Source organism: Dromiciops gliroides, chromosome 6 (genome assembly GCF_019393635.1).
Source record: "Dromiciops gliroides isolate mDroGli1 chromosome 6, mDroGli1.pri, whole genome shotgun sequence".
Lineage (NCBI taxonomy): Eukaryota > Metazoa > Chordata > Mammalia > Microbiotheria > Microbiotheriidae > Dromiciops > Dromiciops gliroides.
In genome coordinates this window covers 141,069,613-141,081,775 of record NC_057866.1, presented here as the reverse complement: position 1 = coordinate 141,081,775, position 12,163 = coordinate 141,069,613, and the positions used below count along the sequence as shown (strand labels likewise).

Here is a 12,163-nt window from a genome sequence, read left to right as displayed (position 1 = left end):
TCTGTAAATTAAGGGGGTTAGATTAATAATCACTAAGGTCTCTTCTACTTGTAAATCCTAAATAAATTAAGTTATAAAGGGAAAGTGAAATAAGTCTAAATCATAGGTCTAAGCAAAGCTCAGTAAGAGACTTAAGGAGGGAGAGATTAATTTAACTTAAAACAAACATTTCTTGAATCTATACTGTGAGTGCACAGAATTAGGTGCTATAACAGAGATAGTTTCATTGAATTTACAGCATAGGGGCATCTAGGTGGCGCAGTGGATAGAGCACTGGCCCTGGATTCAGGAGGACCTGAGTTCAAATGTGGCCTCAGACACAACACTTACTAGCTGACCCTAGGCAAGTCACTTAACCCCAATTGCCTCACTGGAAAAAAAAAAAGATTTTATAGCATAAAAGGATAAGACAGAAATCCAGATAAATATAGTATGAACTATCATATCATAGCTACATTAGAGAGTTGCAAAACAGTGCTGTATGATATTTGAGGGGGAAGGTTAATACCAGGTGATAGGGTAGAGTTTAATGGAGATGGTGGCATTTTTAATTGGGCTTTTTAAAGATGGGTAGAAATTTAGTAGGTGAAGAGGAGTAGGGAGGGAATTATAGGCCTAGGGAATAGTGTAAGCATAGTACAGGAGGCAGAAGGACACACAGCATCTTGGGAGAAAAATAAATAAACAAATCAGTTTTGCTGGAGTTATATGATATAAAACTAGAGTGCCAGTTTGTTGCCAGATTGTTGGTTGACGGTCAGGAGAGTTTGAATTTTAATTAATTAATTCAGCAAGCACTTATTAAATGTCAGGTTTTATAGATACAAAGACAAAAATGAGATAGTCCCTTCCCTGGAAAGACTTCCATTCTGCTAGGTGTAGGTGTAGTAATATAAGTCAACATAAATATAGTCAAGGTAAATCCAAAGTAATTTTTTTGTTGTTGTGGGGGAAGACCCAAGTAAATGGACAAGATATGAATGCAAAGCTTCAATTCCCAGGTCTTTTTTTGTTTAAAATTTTGTTGAATGGACCTAGTATATCAGAAATCATGTGGATTTTTAAAAGTTTTGGCTTTATTTCCAATCTGATTTAGAAGTTCAGCTTTATGGCACTCATAAGGAACTACCTTTTACCTGAGAAGCCCCACCTATAAATGTGAACAAATCTCTTAACACACATGGGTGCCATCTTACAGATGTTTTTTAAAGAGAAAGTCAAGAGGTGGACAGGGAATGACTTGGGTGGGTTAGGGAAGAAACTAGTGCTTTTAGTGGGCTGCTTACAAGTGTCTTGGCTACGGTAGAGGACATAGAAGTAGCTAGCTTTATTTCCCCAAAGGAATTCAAGACATGGGTGATGAAGTTGACTGTCTATGTGACAAACAGGAACCAATATTGTTTTGATTTCCAACATCTTGTACTGTACTGAATGAAGAAGACGCAGCCAGAACAGTTTGGATACATTGTAGGAGTGGTCTTTTTGAAGTGATTTATTTCCTTTTTTTCAGATGGACATATTCAGGAAATCTAGCATATACTCTTTAAGAAGTCGTTCAACACTATTAACTTCTTTTTCTTATCTACTAATGTTCTGTGTAGCATATGGCCCTTGGACTGTATAATGATTGTGGCACCCAAGGAGTAAATTAGATGTTAATGAAAAAGAGAAAGTTTGTTTTGAGTGATATTACACATGTATACTTTTATTACACTTTTCATGGTTGAAAAAATAGTCATTGTAATTGTTAATGACTCTTAACCTGAGCTGATTATATAAATGGACATATGCTTGACTGTATTTCTTTTATGTTAAAAATAAATATTTTATTGTGTTTCTATTGATTTATTTTTATATCACCTTCATTTCCAAATATATTTCTCTTTTCTCACTACCCTATCCCTCCTGCCACACAGATTTTAAAAAAGAGAAAAAAGCAGTTCAGCAAAACTAACCAATACAGCAGGTATGTGACAGTATATACAATATTCTTTCATAGTAAGAGATGCATTTTCTTAGCTCTTCTCCAGGGCTAAGTTTGGTTATTTTAGTGATACAACATTTAGTTTGTAATTCAAAAATAGATGTCTTAGAAATGCAAAGAATATATTTGGTAATTATAAAGGGCATTTGGCTTAAATCAAAATGTAATTTAAAGTCTCTTAATAAGGAATATCTTTTACATAAGATAATATAAGATTCTTTTATAAATTCATTTCCAGTGATAAGATCAGTGACATTTTGATTATTAATGTCAAGTGAGCCATAAAACAGACACATTTGATTAAGGCATTGGATATTGTCCTATGTTGAGTCCAAATGACAGTTTCTTTATAGGTGATGACACTGTTGTTAATTGTCTGAAGCCTCAGATTAGAATCGATTTCCTTAATGAAATCCACAGTGATCCAGAGATAGGCATAACAATATATATAGGAAAAATCATAGATAAACTACGTCTGTTGTTCATATTATAGAATCCAGTGTGTTGGACAGTCCGTCAGGATAGGTTCTATAGGTGAACAGTGACCTGTGCCTAGAATAGAAAAGGAAGAAGAGTGGTCTGAATTCTGTGTAGGTAATAGCACAGTGCTTTTAATAATCCTAATTGCTTCCTGATATATGGCCCATCTATTTCAATACCCCTTTTCTCTTAATGATGCTCAGTGGTGGTAAATTCTAGAACAGCCAGATCACTGCAGAATCAAAGTTGTGGATGACCCAGAGGACAATGGGGAGGGAGGCTCATAAAGAATGCAAGTAAGATGCAGCTTATAGCCAACTGAATAGCCTGTGCCCAAGAAGTAGCTTATCTAATGTCACCAGCATATGTATCTTGAGAGAAATAAGGTGAATCATTAAAGAAAGATAATAGCTAAGTCCCTTACTTGTGCTCACCAGTTATAAAAAGACCTAGCTAGAATGTTAGATTTTTCCCCCAGGGTTATTTATAGGAGAATATGGGCAAAAGTTTATACAGGTTGAAAAAAGAAGATGAGTTTGTATACTGTACCAGTGGAGATAAAATGCATATCAAAGACTGGGATACATTGAACTTTTAGTTGTAGTATAGAAGATAGCAGCAAGGAGGATGGAAAAATATGTTCTATAAGAAAACAGTATGTAGAGTAAGTTCAAAATGAGCTAAGTTGGGTTTCAAATCCTCTAAGCAACAAAAGGGCTATATATGAAGAAGATCAAAAAGAGAATAGGGTAATTGAGGTAGATAAGAAGATAATGAATGACAGAAGGCAGAACTATACAACCATTGGTTTGTTTCTTCTTCAAGGAAACAATGTTTTAGATAAGCTTAGTTAAGTTAGATTATGTTACATAGATGTTACACTGTTATGTTAGTAGAGTTACACTGACTTGAAACTGGCTCATAAAATCATAGAACAACAGAGTTGTAGACCTGGGAGGAACCTCAACAGCCATCTAATCCATATGCCCAAAGCAATCCCTACTTTAACTTGGTAAGTAGTTATCCAATCTCTGCTTGCAGTTCTCCAAGGAAGAGAAACCTACTACCTTGCAAGACAACCTATTCCATTTTTGGTCTATGAATTTGGTTAGTGAGTTCTCTGTTCATCCATAGTATACTTTGAGACAAATCTCTAATTGTTTTGAAGTTGACTTCTCCCCCTAACATCAACCCTCAGTTTGTCTCTGCAATCTCCACACATTCTCCCCTCTAGGGCCGTAATGCCTCTGCATGATAGTCTTCAACTTCTTGAAGACATCTCATGTCTCATTAGGTTTTCTCTATAAACATCCCCAATTCCTTTTTCTGATCATTATGTGATATGCACTTAAGACTTGTCACCAGACTTTTTTTGGCATTTTCCAGCTGATCACTGTCCTTAATCTGAGCTAAACAACTTAAAACTGAACATGTCAGTCAGATGAGGTCTGATGAAGACAGAGTTTAGTGTGATTATTATCTCTATATTCCTAAAAGCTATACCTTTCTTATAGAGGCCCTGATCACATTGCTTTTTTATTATTTTTATATTATTTTTTGGTAAGGCAATGGGGGTTAAGTGACTTGCTCAGGGTCACACAGCTAGTAAGTGTCAAGTGCCTGAGGCCGGATTTGAACTCAGGTACTCCTGAATCCAGGGCCAGTGCTTTATCCATTGCACCACCTAGCTGCCCTCACATTGCTTTTTTGATTGCTATATCATACCGCTGTCTCATTTTGACCTCATATCTCTTTTTTTGAGCCATACTTGTTCTTTTTAACATTCTTTAAAAAAAAAAATTAAGTTCCAAATTATTTCGCTCCCTCTAATCCCTCCCACAGTCATTGAGAAGGCAAGTTACCCATTATACATGTAAATTCATGCAAACCATATTTCCACATTAGACATGTTGCAAAATAAAAGGAAAGAAAAAATAAAGTGAAAAACAGTATGCTTCAATCTGCATTCAGAGTTCATCAATTGTCTTTCTAGAGGTGGATAGCATTTTTTATTATGAGTCCTTTGTAATAGATTTGTATTATTATATTGATCTTTTTTTTTTTTTTTTTTTGCCGGGCAATTGGGGTTAAGTGACTTGCCCAGGGTCACACAGCTAGTAAGTGTTAAGTGTCTGAGGCCGGATCTGAACTCAGGTACTCCTGAATCCAGGGCCGGTGTTCTATCCACTGAGCCATCTAGCTGCCCCTTATTATATTGATCTTAATAGCTAAGTCTTTCACAATTGATCATCCATACAGGATTGCTGTTCCTGTGTACAATGTTGTGGTTCTACTTATTTCCTTTTTTAATTATTTAATTATTTATTTATTTTGGTGGGGCAATGAGGGTTAAGTGACTTGCCCAGGGTCACACAACTATTAAGTGTCAAGTGTCTGAGGTCAAATTTGAACTCAGATCTTCCTGAATCCAGGGCCAGTGCTTTGTCCACTGTTCCACCTAGCTGCCCCCGGTTCTACTTATTTCATTTTGCATCAGTATACACACACACACACACACACACACACACACACATACACACACACACACATATATATATACACTTATATATATAAGACCTCCAAGTTTTTCTGAAACCATCCCCCTCATTTCTTTCTTTTTTTATAATAAAGTATTTTATTTTTTTCCCCATTACATGTAAAGATAGTTCTCAACTTTTGTTTATACAAGCCCCCTCATTATTTCTTATAGGACAATAGTATTCAATCACAATCATATACCAAAAATTATTCAGCCACTCCCTAGATGGTAGACATCTCCTTAATTTCTAATCCTTTGCCATCACAAAAAGCTTCTATAAATATTTTTGTACATATAGGTCCTTTTTCTTTGATCTCCTTTGGATACTGACTTAGTAGTGGTATTGCTAGGTCAAAGGATATGCATAGTTTTATAGCCTTTGGGGCACAATTTCAAATTGATCTCCAGAATGGTTGGACCAGTTCATAACTCCACCAACATTGCATTAATGTACCTTTTCTTCCACATCCCCTTCAGCATTTGTCATTTTGTGTGTGTGTGTGTGTGTTACATGCCAGTCTGATAGTGCTATCTCTGATTTGCATTTCTCTAATCAATACTGATTGAGAGCATTTTTTCATATAACTTTATAGCTTTGATTTATTTTTCTGAAAGAAGAAATATCCTTTGGCCAGTTATATCCTTTATTTTTACCCCTTATATCCTTTGATCAGTTATCCATTGGGGAAAGGCTCATATTTTTATCATTTTCCCCAATTCCCTATATTTTTGAAAAATGAAATCTTTATAGGAGAAATTTGGCATTGAAAATTTCCCCCAATTAGTGGCTTTTCTTCTCATTTTGGTTGCATTGGTTTTATTTGTGCAAAAACTTTTTGAAAATTTCATGTAATCAAAATTTTCCAAATTTATTTAATCCAAAATTATTCTACCTCCCATGATCTTTCTATCTCTTTGGTCATAAAATCTTTCCTCACCCATAGATCTAACACATAAAATTTTCCATGTTCCCCTAATTTGCTTGTTATATCACTCTTTATGTATAAATCATGAAACTGTTTTGACCTTATCTTGGTATACAGTATGAGATGTTAGTTTTTGTTTAGTTTCTACAAGACTGCTTTCCAGTTTTTCTAGCAATTTTTTTTTCAAATAGTTCTTGCTCCCAAAGCTTGGATCTTTCAGTTTATCAAACACTACATTACTATGTCATTTACTATGTCATGTACCTAATCTATTCCACTGATCCACCACTCTATTTCTTAGCCTGTACCAGATTGTTTTGATGACTACTGCTTTGTAATATAGTTTGAAATCTGGTACTGCTAGACTACTTTCCCTTTTTTTCCCATTGATTCCCTTTATATTCTTGACTGTTCTCCCAGATGAATTTTGTTATTATTTGTTCTAGCTTTATAAAAATAATTCTTCAGTAGTTTGAGTGATATGGCACTGAATAAATAATTTAGGTAGAATTGTCATTTTTATTATATTGGTTCATGCTACATAAGAGCAATTAATTTCTCCAGTTAGATTTGTCTTTATTTCTATGAAAAGTGTTTTGTAATTGTTTATATAGTTCTAGGGTTTATCTTGGCAGGTAGATTCCCAAATATTTTGTATTGTGTATAGTTATTTCAAATGGAATCTCTCTACCTCTTCCTGCTGGGTTGTGTTGGTAGCATATAGAAACGAATGCTGTTTATTTATATCCTGCAACTATGCTAAAATTTTTGTTGTTGTTTTTGGTGAGGCAATTGGGGTTAAGTGACTTGCCGGGGTCACACAGCTAGTAAGTGTTAAGTGTTTGAGGCTGGATTTGAACTTAGGTCCTCCTGACTTCAGGGCCAGTGCTCTATCCACTGCACCACCCAGCTGCCCCTATGCTAAAGTTTTTAGTTGTTTCAGCTACTTTTTAGTTGATTTTCTAAAATTCTCTAATTATATCTTTATATCATCTGCAAAGAGTAATACTTTCATTTCCTTGTTGATTATTTTTATTCCTCCAATTTCTTTCTCTTATTGCTGTAGATAGCATTTCTTGTACAATATTGAATAATAGTGGTGATAATAGACATCTTTATTTCACCCAGATCTTACTGGGAATGCTTCAAATTTATACCCATTACAGATACTGCTTGCTCTTGGTTTTAAATATATATTACATCTTCTTCTTCTTCTTTTTTTTTTTGGCAGGGCAGTGAGGGTGAAGTGACTTGCCCAGGGTCACACAGCTAGTAAGTGTCAAATGTCTGAGGCCAGATTTAAACTCAGGTCCTCTTGAATCCAGGGCCAGTGCTTTATCCACTGTGCCACCAGCTGCCTCGATACATAGTATTTTAAGAAAGACTCCATTTACTCCTATGCCTTCTAGTGTGTGTTTTTTTTTAAAAACAGGCATGGGGATTGTATTTTGTCAAAAGCTTTTTCTACATCTATTGAGATAATCAAAATTTTTTTTGTTACTGATATGCTCAATTATGCTTATAGTTTTCCTAATATTGAACCAGCCCTGCATTCCCGTTATAAATCCCACACAGTCATAGTATGTGATTTTTGTGATATATTGCTATAATCTCTTTGGTAATATTTTATTTAAAATTTTTACATCTATAGTCATTCAGGGAATTGGTTTATAGTTCTCTTTTTTAACATTCATTTTATTTTTTATTAATTTTTTTAAAATAGGATTTTATTTTATTTTTTCCTCTTACATGTAAAGATGGTTTTCACCATTCTTTTTTTTTTTTTTGGGTGAGGCAATTGGGGTTAAGTGACTTGCCCAGGGTCACAGAGCTAGTAAGTGTTAACTGTCTGAGGCTGGATTTGAACTCAGGTCCTCCTGAATCCAAGGCCAGTGCTCTATCCACTGTACCACCTAGCTGCCCCTCAACATTCATTTTTGTCAGATTTTGAGTTCCAAATTTTTCTCCCTCTCTCCCTTCACTCCTCCTTCCCCAAGACATCAAACAATCTGATATAGGTTATATAATATAATAATGTTGAACATATTTCCTCATTATTCATGTTGTGAGAGATGAATTATAACAAAAGAGAAAAACTACAAGAAAGAAGAAACAAAAAACAGACCAAAAAAATTGAAAATAGTATGCTTCCATCTGCATTAAGACTCCATAATTCTTTTTTTTTTCTGGATATGGAAAGCATTTTTCATCATGAGTCTTTTGGAATTGTCCTGGAACATTGTACTGCTGAGAAAGTATATCACAATTGATTATCATACAATGTTGTTACTGTGTACAATGTTTTCCTGGTTCTGCTCTCTTCACTCAGCATCAGAGTACACTTAAGTCTTTCTGAAATCTTCCTGCTCATCATTTCTTACAACATAATAGTATTCCATTACATTCATATAGAAAACTTGTTCAGCCATTCCCCAATTGATGGGCATCCTCTCAATTTCCAATTCTTTGACACCACAAAAAGAGCATCTATAAATATTTTTTGTACATATGGGTCCTTTTTCCTTTTTTTTTAAAAAATTTTTTATTTTTTTGGTGAGGCAATTGGGGTTAAGTGACTTGCCCAGGGTCACACAGCTACTAAGTGTTAAGTGTCTGAGGCCGGATTTGAACTCAGGTCTTCCTGAATCCAGGGCCAGTGCTCTATCCACTGTGCCACCTAGCTGCTCCCTTTTTCCTTTTTTATCATCTCTTTGGGATAGAGACCTAGTAGTGGTATTACTGGGTCAAAGGGTATGCACAGATTTATAGCCCTTTGGGCATAGTTCCAAATTGCTCTCCAGAATGGTTGGATCAGTTCACAGCTCCACCAACAATGCATTAGTGTTCCAATTTTTCCACAGCTTCTCCAACATTTATTATTTTTTTTGGTCATATTAGCCAATCTGATAGGTGTGAGGTGGTACCTCAAAGTTGTTTTAATTTGCATTTCTCTAATCAATAGTGATTTAGAGTATTTTTTCATATGGCAATATGAAATAGCTTTGATTTCTTTATCTGTAAACTGCCTGTTCATATCCTTTGACCATTTCTCAATTGGGGAATGACTTGATTCAGTTCTCTATATATTTGAGAAATGAGGCCTTTATCAGAGACATTGGCTATAAAAATTGTTTCTCAGTGTAAAGGGCTAAAATTCTAGCTAGTCTGTCTAAAATATCTAATGAGTGGTCGTCAATAAATTATAAGCTTTAGCAAGAGTTAGACTTTTAAGCATTTGTTAAGGAGAATAACAATTTGGTGAAGAGAGAGAAAAAGAGACCTAGATTCAGCTATCTATTTCAGGGAGCTAAAATTCTCCTGCTCTGCTCTCCACGAGAGCCCTGGTGAAAGAGAAAGAACCACCCCTTCTTCATCCCACAAGCTTCCTGTGAAAAACTGGAAATATCCTGTCCCCCCCACACAGCTCCAAGCTAATTGGCTGATAGCTTTGATCAACAGTACCCATGAGCAAACATCACTTCCTGTTGCCGAGGACCTGACCACATGGCTTGCCCTCAGACACCTTCTTTTCATGGTGGAGCTTTCCTACAATAACTCTCCAGCAGGTGGCATCATTCCAATCGTTACATCAGCTTTCTGTTTTTTCTTTTAATCTTGGTTTCATTGTTTTTGTTTGTGCAAACCCTTATTAATTTAAGGTAATCAAAATATTCCTTTTTGCATTTCATATTGTTCTTTATCTCATATTTGGTCATAAATTCTTCTCTTCTCTATATATCTGACAGATAAACTATTCCTTCCTCTTTTAATTTGCCTATGGTATCCCCCATTATGTCTAAATCATGTACATATTTTGACCTTATTTTGGTATACAGTGTAATATGTTGGTCTATGCCTAGTTTCTGCCATACTATCTTCTGGTTTTCCCAGCAGTTTTTGTCAGATAGTGAGTTCTTATTCCATAACCTGGAGTCTTTGGGTTTATCAAACAGTAGATTGCTATAGTCATTTACTATTGTGTCTTGTGTGTACCTAACATATTCCAGTGATCCACCACTCTATTTCTTAGCCAGTAACAAATAGTTTTGATGGTTTCCACTTTATAATATAGTTTTAGATCTGGTATGGCTAGGCCACATTCCTTTGCATTTGTTTTAATTAATTTCCTAAATATTCATAACCTTTTATTCTTCTAGATGAATTTTGTTATTATTTTTCTAGCTCTATAAATTAATTTTTTGGTAGTTTTCCATGGCACTGAATAAGTAAATTATTTAGGTAGAATTGTTGTTTTTATTATATTAGTTCAGTCTACCCATGAACAATTGATATTTTTCCAGTTGTTTAGATCTGATTTTATTTTTGTGAAAAGTGTTTTGTAATTGTGTTCATATAGTTCCTGGATTTGTTTTGGCAGATAGATTGCCAAATATTTTATATTGTCTACAGTTATCTTAAATGGAGTTTCTCTCTTTTGCTACTGGGCTTTGTTGGTCATATATAGAAATGCTGATGTTTATCTTGGTCTATTTTATATCCTGCTACTTTGCTAAAGTTGTTAATTGTTTCAAGTAGTTTTTAGTTGATTCTTTAGGATTTTCTAAGTATACCATTATATCATCTGCAAAGAGTGATAGTTTTATTTCCTCCTTGCCTATTCTAATTCCTTCAATTTCTTTTTCTTCATTTATTGCTTAGGCTAACATTTCTAGTACAATATTGAACAATAGTGGTGATAATGGACATCCCTGTTTCACCCCTGATCTTACTGGGAATGCTTCTAACTTATCCCCATTATATATAATGCTTGCTGATGGTTTTAAACAGATACCTCTTATCATTTATTCCTATGTTCTCTAGTGTTTTTAATAGGAATGGGAACTGTATTTTGTCAAAACCTTTTTTTTGTATCTGCTGGGAAATCATATGATTTTGATTAGTTTTGTTGTTGATATGGTTGATTATGTTGATAGTTTTCCTAATATTGAGTCAGCTCTGCATTTCTGATATAAATTCCACCTGGTCATAGTGTGTTATTCTTGTGATAACTTGCTGTAATATCTTTGCTAATATTTTATTTAGAATTTTTTGCATCAATATTCATTGGGGACATTGGTCTATACTTTTCTTTCTCTGTTTTGGCTCTTCCTGGTTTAGCTATTAGCATCATATTTGTTCTGTAAAAGGAATTTGGTAGGGCTCCTTTGCTTATTTTTCTAAATAATGTATATAATATTGGAATTAATTGTTCTTTAAGTGTTTGGTAGAATTCATTTGTGAATCCATCTGGCCCTGGAGATTTTTTCTTAGGGAGTTCATTGATGGCCTGTTCAATTTCCTTTTCTAAAATGGGCTTATGTAAGTATTTTATTTTCTCTTCTGTTAATCTGGGCAATTTATATTTTTCTAAATATTCATCTATTTAGTTTAGATTGTCAAATTTATCAGTATGCAGTTGGACAAAATACTTCCTAATTATTGCTTTAATTTCCTCTTCATTGGTAGTTAATTCATCCTTTTGATTTTTGATACTGGTTGTTTAGTTTTCTTCTTTTTTTAAATCAAATTAAGCAAAGATTCATGTATTTTGTTGGCTTTTTATTTCATAAAACCAGCTCTTAGTTTTATTGATTAATTCTATAGTTTCTTACTTTGAATTTTATTAATCTCCTTTGATTTTTAGAATTTCTAATTTGGTATTTAATTGGGAATTTTTAATTTGTTCTTTTTCTAGCTTTTCTAGTTACATGACCAATTCATTGATCTCCTCTTTATTTATTTTATTCATATTGGCATTTAGAGATATAAAATTTCCCTTAAGAACAAATTTGACTGTATCCCATAAGTTGGGGTATGTTGTTTCATACTGTCATTTTCTTTGATGAAATTATTGTTTCTAATGATTTGTTGTTTGATCTACTCATTCTTTAGGATGAGATCATTTAGTTTCCAATTAATTTTTAGTCTATCTTTTATGGCCCTTCTTATACGTATTTTTTATTGCATCATGATCTGAGAAGGATGCCTTTATTATTTCTGCCTTTCTGCATTTGACTGTGAGGTTTTTATGTCCTAATGCATGGTCAGTGTTTGTGTAGGTGCTTTGTATCACTGAGAAAAAGTTATACTCCTTTTTATCCCCTTTCAGTTCTCTCCAGAGGTCTATCATATCTAACTTTTCTAAAATTCTGTTCACTTCCTCATCTTTTTTCTTATTAATTTTGTGGTTGGATTTTTCTAGTTTTGAGAGGGGGAGTTTGAGGTCCTGACTAG

General features: G+C 34.2%; 1 protein-coding gene across 4 annotated transcripts in view; it reads left to right on the top strand.

Moving 5' to 3' along the window:
- SCLT1 (sodium channel and clathrin linker 1) overlaps positions 1-12,163 on the top strand; it is a 219,654-nt gene that overhangs the window by 4,912 nt on the left and 202,579 nt on the right. For 2 of the 4 annotated variants that reach the window (XM_043973396.1, XM_043973394.1), the window contains exon 2: positions 1,917-1,966. The exons of the other annotated variants lie outside the window; for them this stretch is intronic. The gene's annotated coding sequence lies outside the window, so the exon portion shown is untranslated. The remainder of the gene's footprint in view (positions 1-1,916; positions 1,967-12,163) is intronic. 4 annotated transcript variants of the gene reach the window in all.